The sequence below is a fragment of the Raphanus sativus genome, unplaced genomic scaffold, assembly GCF_000801105.2.
Source record: "Raphanus sativus cultivar WK10039 unplaced genomic scaffold, ASM80110v3 Scaffold1084, whole genome shotgun sequence".
In the NCBI taxonomy this organism is placed as follows: domain Eukaryota; kingdom Viridiplantae; phylum Streptophyta; class Magnoliopsida; order Brassicales; family Brassicaceae; genus Raphanus; species Raphanus sativus.
In genome coordinates, this window is record NW_026616398.1 from 1 (window position 1) to 23826 (window position 23826).

The 23826-nt window shown below is 44.4% G+C and overlaps 13 non-coding genes and 7 pseudogenes across 13 annotated transcripts; all 20 read left to right on the plus strand.

Moving 5' to 3' along the window:
- The first annotated feature begins 2415 nt into the window (after positions 1 to 2415).
- LOC130503713 (5S ribosomal RNA) lies at positions 2416 to 2534 on the plus strand (annotated as a pseudogene).
- A 379-nt stretch (positions 2535 to 2913) lies between these two features.
- LOC130503702 (5S ribosomal RNA) lies at positions 2914 to 3032 on the plus strand. The gene has a single exon (XR_008940942.1). It is a non-coding gene; the product is annotated as a 5S ribosomal RNA (ribosomal RNA).
- Positions 3033 to 3410: 378 nt separating this feature from the next.
- On the plus strand, positions 3411 to 3529 carry LOC130503711 (5S ribosomal RNA). The gene has a single exon (XR_008940949.1). It is a non-coding gene; the product is annotated as a 5S ribosomal RNA (ribosomal RNA).
- Positions 3530 to 4084: 555 nt separating this feature from the next.
- On the plus strand, positions 4085 to 4202 carry LOC130503701 (5S ribosomal RNA). The gene has a single exon (XR_008940941.1). It is a non-coding gene; the product is annotated as a 5S ribosomal RNA (ribosomal RNA).
- A 522-nt stretch (positions 4203 to 4724) lies between these two features.
- LOC130503707 (5S ribosomal RNA) lies at positions 4725 to 4843 on the plus strand. The gene has a single exon (XR_008940947.1). It is a non-coding gene; the product is annotated as a 5S ribosomal RNA (ribosomal RNA).
- Positions 4844 to 5219: 376 nt separating this feature from the next.
- LOC130503714 (5S ribosomal RNA) lies at positions 5220 to 5339 on the plus strand (annotated as a pseudogene).
- Positions 5340 to 6085: 746 nt separating this feature from the next.
- On the plus strand, positions 6086 to 6203 carry LOC130503716 (5S ribosomal RNA; annotated as a pseudogene).
- Positions 6204 to 6582: 379 nt separating this feature from the next.
- Positions 6583 to 6700, plus strand: LOC130503705 (5S ribosomal RNA). Its single transcript, XR_008940945.1, has one exon. It is a non-coding gene; the product is annotated as a 5S ribosomal RNA (ribosomal RNA).
- A 558-nt stretch (positions 6701 to 7258) lies between these two features.
- LOC130503706 (5S ribosomal RNA) lies at positions 7259 to 7377 on the plus strand. The gene has a single exon (XR_008940946.1). It is a non-coding gene; the product is annotated as a 5S ribosomal RNA (ribosomal RNA).
- A 378-nt stretch (positions 7378 to 7755) lies between these two features.
- On the plus strand, positions 7756 to 7875 carry LOC130503715 (5S ribosomal RNA; annotated as a pseudogene).
- A 1122-nt stretch (positions 7876 to 8997) lies between these two features.
- Positions 8998 to 9116, plus strand: LOC130503709 (5S ribosomal RNA; annotated as a pseudogene).
- A 378-nt stretch (positions 9117 to 9494) lies between these two features.
- On the plus strand, positions 9495 to 9613 carry LOC130503719 (5S ribosomal RNA). The gene has a single exon (XR_008940952.1). It is a non-coding gene; the product is annotated as a 5S ribosomal RNA (ribosomal RNA).
- Positions 9614 to 9994: 381 nt separating this feature from the next.
- Positions 9995 to 10113, plus strand: LOC130503710 (5S ribosomal RNA; annotated as a pseudogene).
- A 377-nt stretch (positions 10114 to 10490) lies between these two features.
- On the plus strand, positions 10491 to 10609 carry LOC130503717 (5S ribosomal RNA). The gene has a single exon (XR_008940950.1). It is a non-coding gene; the product is annotated as a 5S ribosomal RNA (ribosomal RNA).
- Positions 10610 to 11169: 560 nt separating this feature from the next.
- Positions 11170 to 11288, plus strand: LOC130503708 (5S ribosomal RNA). The gene has a single exon (XR_008940948.1). It is a non-coding gene; the product is annotated as a 5S ribosomal RNA (ribosomal RNA).
- A 376-nt stretch (positions 11289 to 11664) lies between these two features.
- LOC130503718 (5S ribosomal RNA) lies at positions 11665 to 11783 on the plus strand. Its single transcript, XR_008940951.1, has one exon. It is a non-coding gene; the product is annotated as a 5S ribosomal RNA (ribosomal RNA).
- A 371-nt stretch (positions 11784 to 12154) lies between these two features.
- LOC130503703 (5S ribosomal RNA) lies at positions 12155 to 12273 on the plus strand. Its single transcript, XR_008940943.1, has one exon. It is a non-coding gene; the product is annotated as a 5S ribosomal RNA (ribosomal RNA).
- Positions 12274 to 20881: 8608 nt separating this feature from the next.
- LOC130503700 (5S ribosomal RNA) lies at positions 20882 to 21000 on the plus strand. Its single transcript, XR_008940940.1, has one exon. It is a non-coding gene; the product is annotated as a 5S ribosomal RNA (ribosomal RNA).
- Positions 21001 to 21371: 371 nt separating this feature from the next.
- LOC130503712 (5S ribosomal RNA) lies at positions 21372 to 21489 on the plus strand (annotated as a pseudogene).
- Positions 21490 to 21868: 379 nt separating this feature from the next.
- Positions 21869 to 21987, plus strand: LOC130503704 (5S ribosomal RNA). The gene has a single exon (XR_008940944.1). It is a non-coding gene; the product is annotated as a 5S ribosomal RNA (ribosomal RNA).
- Positions 21988 to 23826: the final 1839 nt, after the last annotated feature.

The window sequence follows — 23826 nt, forward strand, 5'->3', positions numbered from 1 at the left end:
AATGATAGTAAAGACAATGAATGAAAATATGGAATGCAAGAATAACACTGATTTTTTTTTGAAAACAACTTTTCTATGCAAGAATCAAAAATGCAAATGCAGCTTTTTTTGACTTTTAAAAATGGAAACAAATAGCTAAATGAATGCAAACAAATTTTTCTTTTCTTTTTATGACTGCAATGAATCAAACACTAAACAACAGGTCGACTCCTACCTCAAACTTTTATGGTTTTCAATTTTATGATGAACAAGAACACAAAATGCAAAAACTTTTTTTTTTATTTAAGATGAAAACAAATGCAAGAAAATGAATGATGCAAGGATAGAATGGACCTGATTCAGGAGCTTTAGGCTCTGATTACCAAAATGTTGTGGGCAAGGGTCAGGCTGTCCGGAAATATGGAACTGAGGTTTAGTCCAATAGTTCGGATTGGTACCTGAACCAAGAGTAAACCTTTTTTGAGTTTTATAAGTCTTATGATGCAAAGAGAAGCAAATATGAATATGAATCAGAATGATAATATGAATAAAAACAAATAGAAAGGGATAGATTGATGGAGATGGGATCTTTGTTGCTGGACTGAAGTCTCTCTCAACAAGATCAATGGATGGAAGATGGATAGATATGGGATTTGCTTGCTGGACTGAAGTCTCTCTCAAGGCAAATCATTAGATGGAAATGATGGGGGGATTGAGGACGCCACAAAGCTCTGTGAAAGGAGGCTTTGATAAGTCAGGTTGCTCAAGAGCTGCCTCTCACAACACTCAAAAGACTTAGATAATAGTTTTAAAAAACTAAAAAAACTGCAAATGCATTCATAAAATCCAAGGGTGGTTTTATTACAAAGACAACTACTGAGCTTATATAGGCTCGACCTTGGGACTCTCTAACAGTCTAAAAATGACTAAAGGAAAGAAATAAAATTGAAATAAAAATCTTGGAAGCAAAGGCTTTGATGGCTCCATGAAACTAGCCTTTAGCTTGATTTGTGGCCTTTGCAAAGAGATGATCTTGTATCTTGATATCTTCTTGAACCTGGATGGTTTAAGGGGATAAGTGAGCTTCCTGGGAATCTTCTTTATGGTCTGGAAGGAGCTGATGTCGTGCCTGATCTGAAGAAAGAGCTGTTGGAGCTTTATTGCAAGATTCTCCAAATAAGGCAGCTTGGTGTAAGTGTGGATCCTCCTGATCCAATGGGGGCTGGTGCATGGAATAGACTTGTAGAACTCTTCTTGGACTCCTATAATGTCTCCTGGACGTCTTGGTTTAGTCCTGATGTCTTCTGGTCGGATTGGAATAGCTTGGAAATGATCAAACCGAAAGATTGTCCAATCTTGCCATAAATAGCTCCGGTTTGATTTAAGTGACTCTTCATTGAAGCAGCTAATCTCCTGGGCTCTGGAGTAGCTAAGGACTTCTTAAATACCTACTGATTGGTTGAAATGATCTCCTGAACGCCAATGTCTGGTTTGAAGCTGATTGAACCGGTTATCTTCCAATTAAGGCAAGTGTAGAACTGGTTTGACCGGTTTTGGAGAATGGATCATAACTTCATAGTTCCGTGGCCATTTCTCCTGTTATTGGGCTTTCTGGAAAGATGGGAGACTCCTCTTGAATCCAATGATTGGGGGTGGTTCAGGCCGCTTCTTCATCAGGCTTGAATCTCCTTCAAAAGTCGGGTACTCGCAGATGGATGGGATGGGGAACCTCCGGTTTGTAAAATTCATAACTTCTTCCTCCGTGAAGCTTTTCTTGTAATTCCAAGCCTCAGTGAATCGTTCATGAGTTGGCCTTCTAGGACAATTTGATGCATGACAAAAGACCTTCTGGTTGTTGAGATATTCGCCTGGGACTGGACCTCTGTCGCTGGTACCTCCAAAGTGGCCGGTTTGGGCAGGTTGGTTGACCTCCGGTTCAGCTACTGGTTTGATGACCACATCACACCGGATCCCATCAGAACTCTGCAGTTAAGCATGCTTGGGCGAGAGTAGTGCTAGGATAGGTGACCTCCCGGGAAGTCCTCGTGTTTCACCCCTTTTTATTTTTCATTTTTCAATCTACAACGAGTCTAATATTGAAAATCCCGTAACTTTTGAACCGTGTGGAACTACGACGCCCATAGCACAATTTCGGAAAGCCCTAGAAACCATAAAGGTCAGAGATAGGTTATCGCTATTTTTCGAGGCCAAATTCAATCGTTTTGACACTCAAACGGTCTGCTGAACTTTGGTGGCCGTTGAAAACCTGCTATGCGTTCTTTCCGAGTGTTGTTTTTTACTTGTTGATGTGTTCTACATCATTAACGATGCACTTTCCGTTAGACAAAACTACCAGACAATCATGTGGGTCCCACGTCCATCCAGTCGAAATATCCGAACAATAAGGATATATGGAATCGCGAGTCGTGTACCAAAGGCTGCGATCATTTAAGCACTAATGCACCGGATCCAATAAGAACTCCGCAGTTAAGCGTGCTTGGGCGAGAGTAGTACTAGGATTAGTGACCTCCCGGGAAGTCCTCGTGTTGCACCCCTTTTTATTTTTCATTTTTCAATCCAAAACGAGTCTAACATTGGCAACCCGGTAACTTTTGAACCGTGTGGTACTACGACGCCCATAGCACCATTTCGGAAAGCCCCATAAACCGTAAAGGTCGGTGATAGGTCGTCGCGATTTTTCGAGGCCAAATTCAACCGTTTTGACACTCAAACGGGCTGCTGAACTTTGGTGGCCTTTGAAAACCTGCTATGCGGTCTTTCCGAGTGTTGTTTTTTACTTGTTGATGTGTTCTACATCATTACCGATGCACTTTCCGTTAGACAAATCTACCAGACAATCATGTGGGTTCCACGTCCATCCAGTCGAAATATCCGAACAATAAGGATATATGGAATCGCGAGTCATGTACTAAAGGGTGCGATCATATCAGCACTAATGCGCCAGATCCCATAAGAACTCCGCAGTTAAGCGTGCTTGGGCGAGAGTAGTACTAGGATGAGTAACCTCCAGGGAAGTCCTCGTGTTGCACCCCTCTTTATTTTTCATTTTTCAATCCAAAACGAGTCTAACATTGGCAACCCGGTAACTTTTGAACCGTGTGGTACTACGACGCCCATAGCACCATTTCGGAAAGCCCATAAACCGTAAAGGTCGGTGATAGGTCGTCGCGATTTTTCGAGGCCAAATTCAACCGTTTTGACAACTCAAACGGGCTGCTGAACTTTGGTGGCCGTTGAAAACCTGTTATGCGGTCTTCCGAATATTTTTTTGACTTGTTGCTGTGTTCTACATCATTAATGATGCACTTTCCGTTAGACAAAAACTACCAACTAATCATGTGGGTCCCACGTCCAACCAGTCGAGATATCCGAACAATAATGATATATGGAATCGCGAGTCATGTACTAAATGGTGCGATCATATCAGCACTAATGCACCGGATCCCATCAGAACTCCGCAGTTAAGCGTGCTTGGGCAAGATTAGTACTAGGATGGGTGACCTCCCGGGAAGTCCTCGTGTTGCACCCCTTTTTTTTTTTATTTCTTCAATTTGAAACGGGTCAAATCTTGAAAACCCCATAACTTTTGAACCGTGTGGAACTACGACGCCCACATCACCATTTCGGAACTCTGCAGTTAAGCGTGCTTGGGCGAGAGTAGTACTAGGATGAGTGACCTCCAGGGAAATCCTCGTGTTGCACCCCTTTTTATTTTTCATTTTTCAATCTAAAACGAGTCTAACATTGGAAACCCGGTAACTTTTGAACCGTGTGGTACTACGACGCCCATTGCACCATTTCTGAAAGCCCCAGAAACAGTAAAGGACGGGGATTGGTCATCGTGATTTTTCGAGGCCAAATTCAACCGTTTTGACCATCAAACGGGCTGCTGAACTTTGGTGGCCGTTGAAAACCTGTTATGCGGTCTTTCCGAACATTTTTTTGACTTGTTGCTGTGTTCTACATCATTAATGATGCACTTTCCGTTAGACAAAACTACCAACTAATCATGTGGGTCCCACGTCCAAACCAGTCGAGATATCCGAACAATAATGATATATGGAATCGCGAGTCATGTACTAAATGGTGCGATCATATCAGCACTAATGCACCGGATCCCATCAGAACTCCGCAGTTAAGCGTGCTTGGGCAAGATTAGTACTAGGATGGGTGACCTCCGGGAAGTCCTCGTGTTGCACCCCTTTTTTATTTTTTATTTCTTCAATTTGAAACGGGTCAAATCTTGAAAACCCCATAACTTTTGAACCGTGTGGAACTACGACGCCCACATCACCATTTCGGAACTCCGCAGTTAAGCGTGCTTGGGCGAGAGTAGTACTAGGATGAGTGACCTCCAGGGAAATCCTCGTGTTGCACCCCTTTTTATTTTTCATTTTTCAATCTAAACGAGTCTAACATTGGAAACCCGGTAACTTTTGAACCGTGTGGTACTACGACGCCCATTGCACCATTTCTGAAAGCCCCAGAAACAGTAAAGGACAGGGATTGGTCATCGTGATTTTTCGAGGCCAAATTCAACCGTTTTGACCATCAAACGGGCTGCTGAACTTTGTTGGCCGTTGAAAACCTGCTATGCGGTCTTTCCGAATATTTTTATACTTGTTGCTGTGGTCTACCAACCAATCATGTGGGTCCCACGTCCATCCAGTCAAAATATTTGAACAATAAGGATATATGGAATCGCGAGTCATGCATGTACTAACTGGTTCGTTCATACCAGCACTAATGCACCGGATCCCATCAAAACTCCGCAGTTAAGCGTGCTTGGGCGAGAGTAGTACTAGGATAGGTGACCTCCTTGGAAGTCCTCGTGTTGCACACCTTTTTATTTTTTATTTTTCAATCCAAACGAGTCTAACATTGGAAACCCGGTAACTTTTGAACCGTGTGGTACTAGGACGCCCATAGCATCATTTCAGAAAGCCCCAGAAACCGTAAAGGTCGGTGATAGGTCGTCACGATTGTTCGAGGCCAAATTCAACAGTTTTGACACTCAACCGGGCTGCTGAACTTTGGTGGCCGTTGAAAACCTGCTATGCGGTCTTTCCGAATATTTTTTTACTTGTTGCTGTGTTCTACATCATTAACGATGCACTTTCCGTTAGACAAAACTACCAACTAATCATGTGTGTCCCACGTCCAACCAGTCGAAATATCCGAACAATAATGATATATGGAATCGCGAGTCATGTACTAAAGGGTGCGATCATATCAGCACTAATGCACCGGATCCCATCAGAACTCCGCAGTTAAGCGTGCTTGGGCAAGAGTAGTACTAGGATGAGTGACCTCCCGGGAATAGACTTGTAGAACTCTTCTTGGACTCCTATAATGTCTCCTGGACTTCCTGGTTTAGTCCTTATGTCTTCTGGTCGGATTGGAATAGCTTGGAAATGATCAAACCGAAAGATTGTCCAATCTTGCCATAAATAGCTCCGGTTTGATTTAAGTGACTCTTCATTGAAGCAGCTAATCTCATGGGCTCTGGTGTAGCTAAGGACTTCTTCAATACCTCCTGATTGGTTTAAATGATCTCCTGGACGCCAATGTCTGGTTTGAAGCTGATTGAACCGGTTAGCTTCCAATTGAGGCAAGTGTAGAACTGGTTTGACCGGTTTTGGAGAATGGATCATAACTTCATACTTCCGTGGCCATTTCTCCTGTTATTGGGCTTTCTGGAAAGATGAGAGACTCCTCTTGAATCCAATGATTGGGGGTGGTTCAGGCCGCTTCTTCATCGGGCTTGAATCTCCTTCAAAAGTCGGGTACTCGCAGATGGATGGGATGGGGAACCTCTGGTTTGTAAAATTCATAACTTCTTCCTCCGTGAGGCCAAATTCAACCGTTTTGACACTCAAACGGCCTGCTGAACTTTGGTGGCCGTTGAAAACCTGCTATGCGGTCTTTCCGAATATTTTTTTTACTTGTTGATGTGTTCTACATCATTAACGATGCACTTTCCGCTAGACAAAACTACCAACCAATCATGTGGGTCCCACGTCCATCCAGTCAAAATATTTGAACAATAAGGATATATGGAATCGCGAGTCATGCATGTACTAACTGGTTCGTTCATACCAGCACTAATGCGCCCGTCCCATCAAAACTCCGCAGTTAAGCGTGCTTGGGCGAGAGTAGTACTAGGATAGGTGACCTCCCGGGAAGTCCTCGTGTTGCACACCTTTTTATTTTTTATTTTTCAATCCAAAACGAGTCTAACTTGGGAAATCCGGTAACTTTTGAACCGTGTGGTACTAGGACGCCCATAGCATCATTTCGGAAAGCCCTAGAAACCGTAAAGGTCGGTGATAGGTCGTCGCGATTTTTCGAGGCCTAATTCAACCGTTTTGACACTCAAACGGGCTGCGGAACTTTGGTGGCCGTTGAAAACCTGCTATGCGGTCTTTCCGAGTGTTGTTTTTTACTTGTTGATGTGTTCTACATCATTAACGATGCATTTTCCGTTAGACAAAACTACCAACTAATCATGGGAGTCCCACGTCCATCCAGTCGAAATATCCGAACAATAATGATATATGGAATCGCGAGTCATGTACTAAATGGTGCGATCATATCAGCACTAATGCACCGGATCCCATTAGAACTCCGCAGTTAAGCATGCTTGGGCAAGATTAGTACTAGGATGGGTGACCTCCCGGAAGTCCTCGTGTTGCACCCCTTTTTTATTTTTTATTTCTTCAATTTGAAACGGGTCAAATCTTGAAAACCCCATAACTTTTGAACCGTGTGGAACTACGACGCCCACATCACCATTTCGGAACTCCGCAGTTAAGCGTGCTTGGGCGAGAGTAGTACTAGGATGAGTGACCTCCAGGGAAATCCTCGTGTTGCACCCCTTTTATTTTTCATTTTTCAATCTAAAACGAGTCTAACATTGGAAACCCGATAACTTTTGAACCGTGTGGTACTACGACGCCCATTGCACCATTTCTGAAAGCCCAGAAACAGTAAAGGACGGGGATTGGTCATCATGATTTTTCGAGGCCAAATTCAACCGTTTTGACAATCAAACGGGCTGCTGGACTTTTTTGGCCGTTGAAAACCTGCTATGCGGTCTTTCCGAATATTTTTTTTACTTGTTGCTGTGGTCTACATCATTAACGATGCACTTTCCGCTAGAAAAAACTACCAACCAATCATGTGGGTCCCATGTCCATCCAGTCAAAATATTCGAACAATAAGGATATATGGAATCGCGAGTCATGCATGTACTAACTGGTTCGTTCATACCAGCACTAATGCACCGGATCCCATCAAAACTCCGCAGTTAAGCGTGCTTGGGCGAGAGTAGTACTAGGATAGGTGACCTCCTGGGAAGTCCTCGTGTTGCACACCTTTTTATTTTTTATTTTTCAATCCAAAACGAGTCTAACATTGGAAACCCGATAACTTTTGAACCGTGTGCTACTAGGACGCCCATAGCATCATTTCAGAAAGCCCCAGAAACCGTAAAGGTCGGTGATAGGTCGTCACGATTTTTCGAGGCCAAATTCAACAGTTTTGACACTCAACCGGGCTGCTGAACTTTGGTGGCCGTTGAAAACCTGCTATGCGGTCTTTCCGAATATTTTTTTTACTTGTTGCTGTGTTCTACATCATTAACGATGCACTTTCCGTTAGACAAAACTACCAACTAATCATGTGTGTCCCACGTCCAACCAGTCGAAATATCCGAACAATAATGATATATGGAATCGCGAGTCATGTACTAAAGGGTGCGATCATATCAGCACTAATGCACCGGATCCCATCAGAACTCCGCAGTTAAGCGTGCTTGGGCAAGAGTAGTACTAGGATGAGTGACCTCCCGTGAATAGACTTGTAGAACTCTTCTTGGACTCCTATAATGTCTCCTGGACGTCCTGGTTTAGTCCTGATGTCTTCTGGTCGGATTGGAATAGCTTGGAAATGATCAAACCGAAAGATTGTCCAATCTTGCCATAAATAGCTCCGGTTTGATTTAAGTGACTCTTCATTGAAGCAGCTAATCTCCTGGGCTCTGGTGTAGTTAAGGACTTCTTCAATACCTCCTGATTGGTTTAAATGATCTCCTGGACGCCAATGTCTGGTTTGAAGCTGATTGAACCGGTTAGCTTCCAATTGAGGCAAGTGTAGAACTGGTTTGACCGGTTTTGGAGAATGGATCATAACTTCATAGTTCCGTGGCCATTTCTCCTGTTATTGGGCTTTCTGGAAAGATGAGAGACTCCTCTTGAATCCAATGATTGGGGGTGGTTCAGGCCGCTTCTTCATCGGGCTTGAATCTCCTTCAAAAGTCGGGTAGTCGCAGATGGATGGGATGGGGAACCTCCGGTTTGTAAAATTCATAACTTCTTCCTCCGTGAAGCTTTTCTTGTAATTCCAAGCCTCAGTGAATCCTTCATGAGTTGGCCCTCTAGGACAATTTGATGCATGACAAAAGACCTTCTGGTTGTTGAGATATTCGCCTGGGACTGGACCTCTGTCGCTGGTACCTCCAAAGTGGCCGGTTTGGGCAGGTTGATTGACCTCCGGTTCAGCTACTGGTTTGATGACCACATCACACCGGATCCCATCAGAAATCTGCAGTTAAGCATGCTTGGGCGAGAGTAGTGCTAGGATAGGTGACCTCCCGGGAAGTCCTCGTGTTTACCCCTTTTTATTTTTCATTTTTCAATCTACAATGAGTCTAATATTGAAAATCCCGTAACTTTTGAACCGTGTGGAACTACGACGCCCATAGCACAATTTCGGAAAGCCCTAGGAACCATAAACGGTCTGCTGAACTTTGGTGGCCGTTGAAAACCTGCTATGCGTTCTTTCCGAGTGTTGTCTTTTACTTGTTGATGTGTTCTACATCATTAACGATGCACTTTCCGTTAGACAAAACTACCAGACAATCATGTGGGTCCCACGTCAATCCAGTCGAAATATCCGAACAATAAGGATATATGGAATCGCGAGTCGTGTACTAAAAGCTGCAATCATATCAGCACTAATGCACCGGATCCAATAAGAACTCCGCAGTTAAGCGTGCTTGGGCGAGAGTAGTACTAGGATTAGTGACCTCCCGGGAAGTCCTCGTGTTGCACCCCTTTTTATTTTTCATTTTCAATCCAAAACGAGTCTAACATTGGCAACCCGGTAACTTTTGAACCGTGTGGTACTACGACGCCCATAGCACCATTTCGGAAAGCCCCATAAACCGTAAAGGTCGGTGATAGGTCGTCGCGATTTTTCGAGGCCAAATTCAACCGTTTTGACACTCAAACGGGCTGCTGAACTTTGGTGGCCGTTGAAAACCTGCTATGCGGTCTTTCCGAGTGTTGTTTTTTACTTGTTGATGTGTTCTACATCATTAACGATGCACTTTCCGTTAGACAAAACTACCAGACAATCATGTGGGTTCCACGTCCATCCAGTCGAAATATCCGAACAATAAGGATATATGGAATCGCGAGTCATGTACTAAAGGGTGCGATCATATCAGCACTAATGCACCAGATCCCATAAGAACTCCGCAGTTAAGCGTGCTTGGGCGAGAGTAGTACTAGGATGAGTGACCTCCAGGGAAATCCTCGTGTTGCACCCCTTTTTATTTTTCATTTTTCAATCTAAAACGAGTCTAAAATTGGAAACCTGGTAACTTTTGAACCGTGTGGTATTACGACGCCCATAGCACCATTTCGGAAAGCCCCAGAAACAGTAAAGGACGGAGATTGGTCGTCGCGATTTTTCGAGGCCAAATTCAACCGTTTTGACACTCAAGCGGCCTGCTGAACTTTGGTGGCCGTTGAAAACCTACTATGCGGTCTTTCCGAATATTTTTTTACTTGTTGCTGTGTTCTACATCATTAACGATGCACTTTCCGCTAGACAAAACTACCAACCAATCATGTGGGTCCCACGTCCATCCAGTCAAAATATTCGAACAATAAGGATATATGGAATCGCGAGTCATGCATGTACTAACTGGTTCGTTCATACCAGCACTAATGCACCCGATCCCATCAAAACTCCGCAGTTAAGCGTGCTTGGGCGAGAGTAGTACTAGGATAGGTGACCTCCTAGGAAGTCCTCGTGTTGCACACCTTTTTATTTTTCATTTTTCAATCCAAAACGAGTCTAACATTGGCAACCCGGTAACTTTGAACCGTGTGGTACTACGACGCCCATAGCACCATTTCGGAAAGCCCCATAGACCGTAAAGGTCGGTGATAGGTCGTCGCGATTTTTCGAGGCCAAATTCAACCGTTTTGACACTCAAACGGGCTGCTGAACTTTGGTGGCCGTTGAAAACCTGTTATGCGGTCTTTCCGAATATTTTTTTGACTTGTTGATGTGTTCTACATCATTAATGATGCACTTTCCGTTAGACAAAACTACCAACTAATCATGTGGGTCCCACGTCCAACCAGTCGAAATATCCGAACAATAATGATATATGGAATCGCGAGTCATGTACTAAATGGTGCGATCATATCAGCACTAATGCACCGGATCCCATCAGAACTCCGCAGTTAAGCGTGCTTGGGCAAGATTAGTACTAGGATGGGTGACCTCCCGGGAAGTCCTCGTGTTGCACCCCTATTTTATTTTTTATTTCTTCAATTTGAAACGGGTCAAATCTTGAAAACCTCATAACTTTTGAACCGTGTGGAACTACGACACCCACATCATCATTTCGGAACTCCGCAGTTAAGCGTGCTTGGGCGAGAGTAGTACTAGGATGAGTGACCTCCAGGGAAATCCTCTTGTTGCACCCCTTTTTATTTTTCATTTTTCAATCTAAAACGAGTCTAACATTGGAAACCCGGTAACTTTTGAACCGTGTGGTACTACGACGCCCATTGCACCATTTCTGAAAGCCCCAGAAACAGTAAAGGACGGGGATTGGTCATCGTGATTTTTCGAGGCCAAATTCAACCGTTTTGACAATCAAACGGGCTGCTGAACTTTGTTGGCCGTTGAAAACCTGCTTTGCGGTCTTTCCGAATATTTTTTTTACTTGTTGCTGTGGTCTACATCATTAACGATGCACTTTCCTCTAGACAAAACTACCAACCAATCATGTGGGTCCCACGTCCATCCAGTCAAAATATTCGAACAATAAGGATATATGGAATCGCGAGTCATGCATGTACTAACTGGTTCGTTCATACCAGCACTAATGCACCGGATCCCATCAAAACTCTGCAGTTAAGCGTGCTTGGGCGAGAGTAGTACTAGGATAGGTGACCTCCTGGGAGGTCCTCGTGTTGCACACCTTTTTATTTTTTATTTTTCAATCCAAAACGAGTCTAACATTGGAAACCCGGTAACTTTGAACCGTGTGGTACTAGGACGCCCATAGCATCATTTCAGAAAGCCCCAGAAACCGTAAAGGTCGGTGATAGGTCGTCACGATTTTTCGAGGCCAAATTCAACAGTTTTGAAACTCAACCGGGCTGCTGAACTTTGGTGGCCGTTGAAAACCTGCTATGCGGTCTTTCCGAATATTTTTTTACTTGTTGCTGTGTTCTACATCATTAATGATGCACTTTCCGTTAGACAAAACTACCAACTAATCATGTGTGTCCCACGTCCAACCAGTCGAAATATCCGAACAATAATGATATATGGAATCGCGAGTCATGTACTAAAGGGTGCGATCATATCAGCACTAATGCACCGGATCCCATCAGAACTCCGCAGTTAAGCGTGCTTGGGCAAGAGTAGTACTAGGATGAGTGACCTCCAGGGAAGTCCTCGTGTTGCACCCCTATTTTATTTTTTTTTCTTCAATTTGAAACGGGTCAAATCTTGAAAACCCCATAACTTTTGAACCGTGTGGAACTACGACGCCCACAGCACCATTTCGGAAAGCCCCCAAACCATCAAGGCCAGTGAATAGGGCTGGCGATTTTTTGAGACCAAATTCAGCCGTTTAGAGCCTCAAACAGGCTGTCGAATGTTACCGTCCGTGATTGAGATGTGATTCGCTGTTTCCGGGTGTTTTTTTGCAGTTTCCTACATCAATATCCATATATTTTGATGCATGAAAAAAATGAAAAAAAAATTAGGTGGACCCCACGCAAATCTACTCGGACTCTCGGATTAAAAGGATATATGGAATTGCGAGTCATGTACTAACGGGTGCGATCATACATGCACTAATGCACCGGATCTCATCAGAACTCTGCAGTTAAGCGTGCTTGGGCGAGAGTAGTACTAGGATAGGTGACCTCCCGGGAAGTCCTCGTGTTGCACCTGTAAGACCCGAACCCGGCCAGCTAGGCCGCGGTCGATGCCTCACGTAGCTCGGTCCATACCCTGACTGAACCACTCAATTTTTCAATCTTTATCTATACTTTCGCCTAAGGGCGAAGTCTATCTTAGACCTTAGCTTAAGACTACCTTAGTCATTCCCTAGCTTAGATCCTTTCAACTTATGCACAGCGGAATATTCTCTACTTAACCTTTGGTCTAAAACCAATCTAACACTGGTCAGATCGAATCACCTTAGCCATGGTCAGTATACACAACTACTACCAGCTCCAAGGTTGATCCTGAACCTAATCCAGGTCATACAATAACCGAGGTTCCATTCCCCTAACCATTCTCTCTAGATCTATGCAATATTGCTAGATCATACCTTTGCCACATCCACGGAGCTTGATAGCTCTTTGTCTCAGCTGCCTTAGCTGTCTAGCTAGCTCATCCAGCTAGCAGAACTGAACCACTTCACTTGAGGTTCCCAACTCTCTTCCAGCTGATCGAGCTGCGAGGTAGCTTTGCCTAGCTCCCCGTCCACTCGTCCAACTCCCCATTATACCTGTATAAACTCTCCCCTTAGGTACTTAGTCATTCAACAAACCACCCCACAGACCAAGTACCTTTGGGAAGTCTTCAGCTGCAAAACCAACCACAAGCAAAGATGCTCCAAAAACTAATTAAAATTCATGATAATTCATGATAATTCATAACTAAGAGAATGGTCAAGTCAGATTTCTCAGAACTGGCCTTGATCATACTGATCTCGCCCATGAACAGCCCATATGGCCATAACTGACCACCTCTAAATCAATCAGATAAAACTAATCTTTCACCATGATAATTCATGATAAATACCCATTAAGATATATTTGAAGTCGGATCCTAACAATTCCTTCAGGAACTATCAGATCTCCACTTACCTGCCCAACCAAGGCCATGGAGAGATTTCTCTGAACCGGCCACTCCATGGTTCAGTACCTCCACGTCTGAACAACATAGAATAAGATTAATAATGCCCACCAGTTCCTGAGTCAATCAACCAACCACCCCACATGACTCAGAACTGATGAGTCTTCACACATACCTAACCGGCCATGGAACTATGTCCCACTGAACCTGATTAGTGTTGCTCTTACCACTGGTGCATCCTTTGATCAATCAGATCAGACACCTTGATCCATCATCCATGGATCAGGTCGTCCATCGTTGCCCATGATCAGATCACACACAGCCTTCCTTGTATAAACACACCAGCACAATACTTGTGGTCCATACCAACAAGTACTAGCCTTACTCCTCTCCTTTGCTTGCTGTTGGATCCAAACAAATTGATCCTTATACTCCACATGGTTCCTCTGGAACTAGGACTTCCATGTGTCTCATCAGTGGGTCGGACTCATGGTTCACACCATGATCAAACCCAACACCAAACCATGATCCATCATTGATCACTATCCAATGAACAGCATCTAACCATCATCCCACATGGATGAGTTAGATCAGTTATGATCCGCCCCTTTGTCCATGGTCTTGGATTCCTAAGACACATCACAATATACATTCCTCAAGGGCGTGCCATGCCTGGCCTTGATCCCACCCCAAGAGACACAACACAGACATAAATATAAACATAAACATAAGTAATCAACACATGTTACCTCATACTTGATCTTGCTAGACCTTGTGCTTCCCTAATCAGGTCCGGCCTTGTGCCTCTTGCACTTGTCTTAATCAGGTCTTATCACATACTTTCAGTATTGATAGTATCCATTCATGGGTCGCACCCATCATCCCTTCCATGGAACTTCCATGAAAACAGTTTCTGCACTGCATCTGCCTTCAAGGCTGTTCATGCCATTGGGAGTGGAGTCCGGCCTTCTCCATTCTCTTCTGGCCATTTGCGTTTGTCCCTAAGACACAGAGGAAGCCTAGAGTGTGTTCATCCATGATCAAACACCACCCAAGGGTCGTCCCTCACTTCTCACTTCAGTGCCCATGAAACTGCCTTTCTACACACCACTGCCCTTAAGGCTGCTCTTGGACTTTGAGAGTAAATCCGGTCATCTCTCTTCTTCCCTGGATATTTGGATGTGTAGTAAGGATGTAGAGGAAGCCTATGTCGTGGCAAACCATAATCAAAACACACCAGAGGGTCGTTCTCAACTCCCCTCTTGATTGCCATCAAAACTGCCTCTTTGCTGCCTTCAAGCCTCTCTTGGTCTTGGATTGTGTAATCCGACCATCTCTCTGTTTTTCTCTGTTTTTCTTTGTGTTTCAGGAAGAAGAATGAAGTCCTGGCGTGCCTGCAAAGGCACGGACTTGCCTGATATATATAGAAGAAGGGGTGGTTACTTTCCAACCATTGCATCCATTCATTAACATTTCTGGCCATTGATTTAATCAATGGTCCAGATCACACATGTTCGCCTATGGCAGTTACCAGACGTCCCTGACAGCCCTAGCTGCCTCTAGACATGTCACAAACAAGTCCTAGCTGGTTGCCCAAACCCCTGGTCTGATCCCAAGTGCCCACCGGCTCACCGGCACACCCGGGTGGTCCACATGGTCCGACCACTTTCCGGACCTGGCCCAACTGCCCAAGACTTGAACACTCAGTCCAGCTGAGTTGAGCTGATCCCCAGCTGACCCAGCTGAGTGAGCTAGTTCATCCAGCTCAGGGAGCTGACACACTCTTCAGTGAGCTACACTAAGCTGCACTACACTTCATCTAGCTGGTCGAGCTTGCTCACTACATCGCCCAGCTGCCATACACTTTGTACAACTCCTTTATACTTGTCTCCTTCTTGGTTTAGCTATATCTTAGCTTCCTGATGCCCTTAATCTTACTTCCAGGCCATGATACCCTTGTTTTAAGGTCACATGACCTGACTGGTGCGTCTCCTTGCACCATGGTCGATCCTAATGATCATATCCAGGATCAGGGACATGACAAGTCTCCCCCACTTGTGATGGATTCGTCCTCGAATCCAGTGGTGCTGTCTTCTTGTTTGATGCCAAAGGTTCCACCGAACTCTTTTGCATCATCATCCTTGTTCCTTTTCACTGATCACCTTTTTGATCAATGTATGAACAAGTCTCCCCCACTTGGACGGAACTCACTTGATTCCGAACCAAGTGGTCTTCTCCTTTTACATATCACACCATAATAGACTTGTGTCACTGAACTCAATTTCCAAGTTGCAGTCTAGTATACACCAAGTCAATTATTCTCTGAACCTAGTCCATGACTAGATCATTTTCAGTCCTTAAGAACTTACTGCATACTCGAGTCTTAGAAGATTTACCCAATCTCCAAGACACTCGATGTATCAGTCAAGTCTTTAAAGAACTCGATCACATTCCGGTCCTGTCCACTCCAGGACTCCACCATTTCATTCCAACCATAGGTCAATCTCCGACTTGGTTGTCATGCGACTCTCGTCCCTCACTGGACTTGGTCGACTTCATTCCAACCCTAGGTCAATCTCCGACTTGGTTATGCTGCGACCCTCGTCCTTTACTGGACTTAGTCGACTTCAGCTCGGCCATCTCGGCAGGAGCCATGCAGTATGGGTTCTTTGACATTGGGGCCGTCCCTGGTTCCAGTTCTATTATGAACGGGTCAACCCTATCAGGGGGAATGCCTTGTAGCGCCCGAAACACATCCTCGAACTCACTGACCAGCGGTATCCCGTCCGGGCCACCAACTCCTACGACCTCCTTAGTGGTGGTTGTGGCTATACAAGCTTCACAACCTAGCTCCAGCATCCTTTCTGCACGGACTGCTGATAACACTAAGCATCCAGAGGCCGGATTAATACCTTGGTACTTGATCGGGGGTCCACACCCACTCTCAAACTGCATCCTCTCATGATGACAGTCCAAGGTGGCCCGATTCTTGCCAAGCCAGTCCATGCCTATGATCACCTCGTGATTCTTAAGGCGGACTACAATCAGATCCGCAGGCATTACCCTGTCTGTGATCAATACCAGGATGTCTCTAACCAGACAATCCCATGTTCCCATCTAGAACAAACCCTTTCCGATCATCCTGGACTCACAAACCTATGTGTAGCTCCAGTATCGGAAAGTACATGTGTTTCCACACCACTGATCATTAAGTACCTAGATGAGTAAGACATCGGTTTGATCACACATTTGGAAAACGTCCCATACCATTCTCCAAAGTGTCACACTTTTGTGAATGTCCCATACCATTCACAAGAGTGTTTATAATATACCTCAATCCCCATCATACTAAGCCACTTAACATCATATACCCAATCCATTCAAATTGATCTAAGGAATCCTACCTTGGCTTATACTGAGTCCCAGCTGATCCATCTGATCCCAAGCCACTCGTATACTAGCCATGTAGCATCTCCCTTAAACCAACTTGAACCTCGCAAATGCTCACTTGTTTTGAACGGCCACCAAGGATAACACTTACCTCCAAAGAGTGCTGCACGTTTCTTTCAACCTAAGCCACTCTCAGGTTCATGTTACTTCCCTGGTCCAGGTCATCCATAACAGATCTTGCATTGCATCGATCCGTCCAATCCGTCTATTATTTCCAGATAACTAGATCAACCAACCTTCTGTTTCAGGATCTTGCCCTTGGAGAATGCATCTTGGCCAAGCCGGTTCACCTTGGAACTTTCCCGTTCACAAGCATGATACCCTATCTTGCCTCAGCTCCCTCTTGGCTCACTTAGTAAGGTTCCATGGTCGTCTCAGTTTCCAAAAATAATTTTGGTTTGGAACATACTACCTTTGAGCAGTGAGTTGAGCTGAAGTTACAACCCAATCAGAACCTCCACTTATCTGCCTCAAAAGGATCCAAATACCTGAGAAATACTTAGTTCTCATCTGAGCTATGTGCTCCAGCACCCTCAGGTAGTCCACTAACCAAGCTGCCCTAGCTGGTGGATCAATCTAGACCACCTCAGCTACTGGCCCAGCTTGATCACTAGCTGCCAAAACAGCTGCCCAATCCACCGGCTAGTCCTCCCATTGCTTGCAACAAATGTTTGGATCAGCCCGGTTCACATCACAAGAGGATTCAACTTCCCCTTCCAGCTGCAGCTCAGCTCTCCCCCACTAGAACCTCAGTAGGGTTGAGCTGACTTACAGTCAATCCAGCTTCATTGTTAACTTCCTCCAGCTGAGTCAACAATAAAACTGGTGGATTTATTACATCAGCATCTACTTGTCCGGATGCATGGGTGAACAACCACAACCCAACGATCCTAGAATCAAGCATGCTCTGATACCAACTTGTAAGACCCGAACCCGGCCAGCTAGGCCGCGGTCGATGCCTCACGTCGCTCGGTCCATACCCTGACCGAACCACTCAAATTTTCAATCTTTATCTATACTTTCGCCTAAGGGCGAAGTCTATCTTAGACCTTAGCTTAAGACAACCTTAGTCATTTCCTAGCTTAGATCCTTTCAACTTATGCACAGCGGAATATTCTCTACTTAACCATTGGTCTAAAACCAATCTAACACTGGTCAGATCGAATCACCTTAGCCATGGTCAGTATACACAACTACTACCAGCTCCAAGGTTGATCATGAACCTAATCCAGGTCATACAATAACCGAGGTTCCATTCCCCTAACCATTCTATCTAGATCTATGCAATATTGCTAGATCATACCTTTGCCACATCCACGGAGCTTGATAGCTCTTTGTCTCAGCTGCCTTAGCTGTCTAGCTAGCTCATCCAGCTAGCTGAACTGAACCACTTCACTTGAGGTTCCCAACTCTCTTCCAGCTGATCGAGCTGCGAGGTAGCTTTGCCTAGCTCCCCATCCACTCGTCTAACTCCCCATTATACCTGTATAAACTCTCCCCTTAGGTACTTAGTCATTCAACCAACCATCCCCACAGACCAAGTACCTTTGGAAGTCTTCAGCTGCAAAACCAACCACAAGCAAACATGCTCCAAAAACTAATTAAAATTCATGATAATTCATAACTAAGAGAATGGTCAAGTCAGATTTCTCAGAACTGGCCTCGATCATACTGATCTCGCCCATGAACAGCCCATATGGCCATAACTGACCACCTCTAAATCAATCAGATAAAACTAATCTTTCACCATGATAATTCATGATAAATACCCATTAAGAGATATTTGAAGTCGGATCCTAACAATTCCTTCAGGAACTATCAGATCTCCACTTACCTGCCCAACCAAGGCCATGGAGAGATTTCTCTGAACCGGCCACTCCATGGTTCAGTACCTCCACGTCTGAACAACCTAGAATAGAATTAATAATACCCGCCAGTTCCTGTGTCAATCAACCAACCACCCCACATGACTCAGAACTGATAAGTCTTCACACATACCTAACCGGCCATGGAACTATGTCCCACTGAACCTGATTAGTGTTGCTCTTACCACTGGTGCATCCTTTGATCAATCAGATCAGACACCTTGATCCATCATCCATGGATCAGGTCGTCCATCCATGCCCATGATCAGATCACACACAGCCTTCCTTGTATAAACACACCAGCACAATACTTGTGGACCATACCAACAAGTACTAGCCTTACTCCTCTCCTTTGCTTGCTGTTGGATCCAAATGAATTGGTCCTTATACTCCAAATGGTTCCTCTGGAACTAGGACTCCCATGTGTCTCATCAGTGAGTCGGACTCATGGTTCACACCATGATCAAACCCAACACCAAACCATGATCCATCATTGATCACTATCCAATGAACAGCATCTAACCATCATCCCACATGGATGAGTTAGATCAGTTATGATCCGCCCCTTTGTCCAGAGTCTTGGATTCCTAAGACACATCACAATATACATTCCTCAAGGGGCGTGCCATGCCTGGCCTTGATCCCACCCCAAGAGACACAACACAGACATAAATATAAACATAAACATAAGTAATCAACACATGTTACATCATACTTGATCTTGCTAGACCTTGTGCTTCCCTGATCAGGTCCGGCCTTGTGCCTCTTGCACTTGTCTTAATCAGGTCTTATCACATACTTTCAGTATTGATAGTATCCATTCATGGGTCGCACCCATCATCCCTTCCATGGAACTTCCATGAAAACAGTTTCTGCACTGCATCTGCCTTCAAGGCTGTTCATGCCATTGGGAGTGGAGTCCGGCCTTCTCCATTCTCTTCTGGCCATTTGCGTGTGTCCCTAAGACACAGAGGAAGCCTAGAGTGTGTTCATCCATGATCAAACACCACCCAAGGGTCGTCCCTCACTTCTCACTTCAGTGCCCATGAAACTGCCTTTCTACACACCACTGCCCTTAAGGCTGCTCTTGGACTTTGAGAGTGAATCCGGTCATCTCTCTTCTTCCCTGGCTATTTGGATGTGTAGTAAGGATGTAGAGGAAGCCTATGCCGTGGCAAACCATAATCAAAACACACCAGAGGGTCGTTCTCAACTCCCCTCTTGATTGCAATCAAAACTGCCTCTTTGCTGCCTTCAAGCCTATCTTGGTCTTGGATTGTGTAATCCGACCATCTCTCTGTTTTTCTCTGTTTTTCTTTGTGTTTCAGAAAGAAGAATGAAGTCCTGGCGTGCCTGCAAAGGCATGGAATTGCCTGATATATATAGAAGAAGGGGTGGTTACTTTCCAACCATTGCATCCCTTCATTAACATTTGTGGCCATTGATTTAATCAATTGTCCAGATCACACCTGTTCGCCTATGGCAGTTACCAGACGTCCCTGACAGCCCTAACTGCCTCTAGACATGTAACAAACAAGTCCTAGCTGGTTGCCCAAGCCCCTGGTCTGATCCCAAGTGTCCACCGGCTCACCGGCACACCCGGGGGGTCCACATGGTCCGACCACTTTCCGGACCTGGCCCAACTGCCCAAGACTTGAACACTCAGTCCAGCTGAGTTGAGCTGATCCCCAGCTGACCCAGCTGAGTGAGCTAGTTCATCCAGCTCAGGGAGCTGACACACTCTTCAATGAGCTACACTGAGCTGCACTACACTTCATCTAGCTGGTCTAGCTTGCTCATTACATCGCCTAGCTGCCATACACTTTGTACAGCTCCTTTATACTTGTCTCCTTCTTGGTTTAGCTATATCTTAGCTTCCTGATGCCCTTAACCTTACTTCCAGGCCATGATACCCTTGTTTTAAGGTCACATGACCTGACTGGTGCGTCTCCTTGCACCATGGTCGATCCTAATGATCATATCCAGGATCAGGGACATGATAGCACCCCTATTTTATTTTATTTTCTTCAATTTGAAACGGGTCAAATCTTGAAAACCCCATAACTTTTGAACCGTTTGGAACTACGACGCCCACAGCACCATTTCGGAAAGCCCCCAAAACCATCAAAGCCAGTGAATATGGCTGGCGATTTTTTGAGACCAAATTCAGCCGTTTAGAGCCTCAAACAGGCTGTCGAATGTTACCGGCCGTGATTGAGATGTGATTCGCTGTTCCCGGGTGTTTTTTGCAGTTTCCTACATAAATATCCATACATTTTGATGCATGAAAAAAATGAAAAAAAAATCAGGTGGACCCCACGCAAATCTACTCAGACTCTCTGGATTAAAAGGATATATGGAATTGCGAGACATGTACTAACAGGTGCGATCATACCAGCACTAATGCACCGGATCCCATCAGAACTCCGCAGTTAAACGTGCTTGGGCGAGAGTAGTACTAGGATGGGTGACCTCCTGGGAAGCCCTCGTGTTGCACCCCTTTTTATTTTTTTTCTTCAATTTGAAACGGGTCAAATTTTGAAAACCCCATAACTTTTGAACCGTGTGGAACTACGACGCCCACAAAACCATTTCGAAAAGCCCCCAAAACCATCAAAGCCAGTGAATAGGGCTGGCGATTTTTCGAGACCAAATTCAGCCGTTTAGAGCCTCAAACAGGCAGTCGAATGTTATCGGCCGTGATTGAGATGTGATTCGCTGTTTACGGGTGTTTTTTGCAGTTTCCTACATCAATATCCATACATTTTGATGCATGAAAAAAATGAAAAAAAAAAATCAGGTGGACCCCACGCAAATCTACTCGGACTCTCGGATTAAAATGATATATGGAATTGCGAGTCATGTACTAACGGGTGCGATCATACATGCACTAATGCACCGGATCCCATCAGAACTCTGCAATTAAGCGTGCTTGGGCGAGAGTAGTGCTACGATAGGTGACCTCCCGAAAGTCCTCGTGTTGCACCCCTTTTTATTTTTCATTTTTCAATCTACAACGAGTCTAATATTGAAAATCCCGTAACTTTTGAACCGTGTGGAACTACGACGCCCATAGCACAATTTTGGAAAGCCCTAGAAACCATAAAGGTCAGTGATAGGTTATCGCGATTTTTCGAGGCCAAATTCCATCGTTTTGAGACTGAAACGGGCTGCTGAACTTTGGTGGCCGTTGAAAACCTGCTATGCGGTCTTTCCGAGTGTTGGTTTTTACTTGTTGATGTGTTCTACATCATTAACGACTCACTTTCCGTTAGACAAAACTACCAGACAATCATGTGGGTCCCACGTCCATCCAGTTGAAATATCCGAACAATAAGGATATATGGAATCGCGAGTCATGTACTAAACGGTGCAATCATATCAGCACTAATGCACCAGATCCCTTCAGAACTCTGCAGTTAAGCGTGCTTGGGCGAGAGTAGTACTAAGATGAGTGACCTCCAGAGAAATCCTCGTGTTGCACCCCTTTTTATTTTTTATTTTTCAATCTAAAACGAGTCTAACATTGGAAACCCGGTAACTTTTGAACCGTGTGGTACTACGACGCCCATAGCACCATTTCGGAAAGCCCCAGAAACAGTAAAGGACGGGGATTGGTCGTCGCGATTTTTCGAGGCCATTTTTCCTGATATTGAGCTTTCTGGAAAGAGGAGAGATTCATCTTGAATCCTATGATCGGCTTTGGCTCAGGCCGCTTCTTCACAAGGCTTGAATCTGCTTCAAAAGCTGGATACTCGCAGATGGACTGGCTGGGAAACCGCCTGTTTGAACAATTCATAACTCCTTCATCCGTGAAGATTTTCAAGTGATTCCAAGCCTCAGTGAATCCTTCGGGAGTTGGATTTCCAGGAAAATTAGATGCAAGACAAAAGACCTTCTGGACGCGGAGATATTTGCTTTGTACTGAACCTATGTCGCTGGCATCTTCAAGGTAGCCGGTTTGGACTACAAAGCTTCTCCAAATCTCAGGATGTTGGGCACGATCAATGCTTTCATTTCTCAGAGGCTGAACCTGTCTTTCCTGGATACTCAAAACAAACATTAAAATACCAGGATCATATGTGCAAGACATGTACTTGTGCAAATCAGAAATCAAAGTCTCTTTCCGGAGAACAAGTTGCACACATTTCAGCCTATCAAAATACACATCAAAGTAAGCATTACAGACCAGAATGGTGTCAAGGCTCGTGATTGCATAGTTCCTAAAGAACAATTTCAGAACATGCACAAGTTTCTCAGATTTAGAACACAAAAGATCAAGCTCAAACTGAGAGTTATTTATCCAAGGCTCAATATGTTTTTCAAAAAGGTGTTGCAATTCAGAATGCTTTCAAAGCATAAAACACCATAGAACAAATTCAAGACGAGCCTAGATTGATCATATTCAGAACACAAAAGCTTTAGATCAAGATCAGATTCAAAATAAGAAGGGGCAGGTTTCAAAACAGAATCACAACAAAAATCGGTTTCAGTTCTAAGTGATTCATGTTCCAGCAAAGTCTTAACCATAAATTCGTCCAAGGCACAAGGGAATGAAAACAAATCACCAGTGATCAGTCCATGACTAGAGAAACTCAGACCAAAACCATTTTCCTTGAAACAAACAAAGGAATCACGAGGTTTTCGGAAACAAAAATCTGGTTGTTGCAAAACAAGCTCAAATGATTTCTCAAGATGATCAAAACCTTTGTGATGTTTCAGAGACTGATCAAAACTCAAAACAAGACCAGAAGAGATGTCATTGTCATTTAGAAAACGTTTTTGATCAAAGAGTTTATCAGGTTCAAGTTTCTCAAAAGAATGAATCATGTTATCAACAACGGAATTTGAAACACAAAATTCTTTCACATTGTCTAGACCAAAAATTTTGACATTATGAGAACGGATTCCAACAAACAATTCAGGCAGAGAATAAATCAAATCAAGTTTCTCACAGTGCTCTTGAATGTCAGTGAATAAAAGGGGAGGAGTTGTGCAAGTGCCAGGAAGTCGTCCATGATGTGGATGGTTGAATGGCTCTTCCTCAAAATCCTGTGAACTAAGAACAAGACTGCTCGGAAGTTCCGGCTCAAAACAGGTTAGTCCATCATCAGTCATAAAATCAGATTTTTGAGAAGGAAGATCACATTCATCCTCACAGGTGATCAAACTTCCAATTATCTCTTCATCAGATTCATCATAAATGGGTAAAGAATCTGAAAAATCTTTAAGCTTTTCAAAATGGTTTTCAGATTCACCTTGAGTTTTCTTACTGATGAACAAGGATGGCTCAGCTACAGGTGTACGTGTGGGTGTGCTCTTCTTG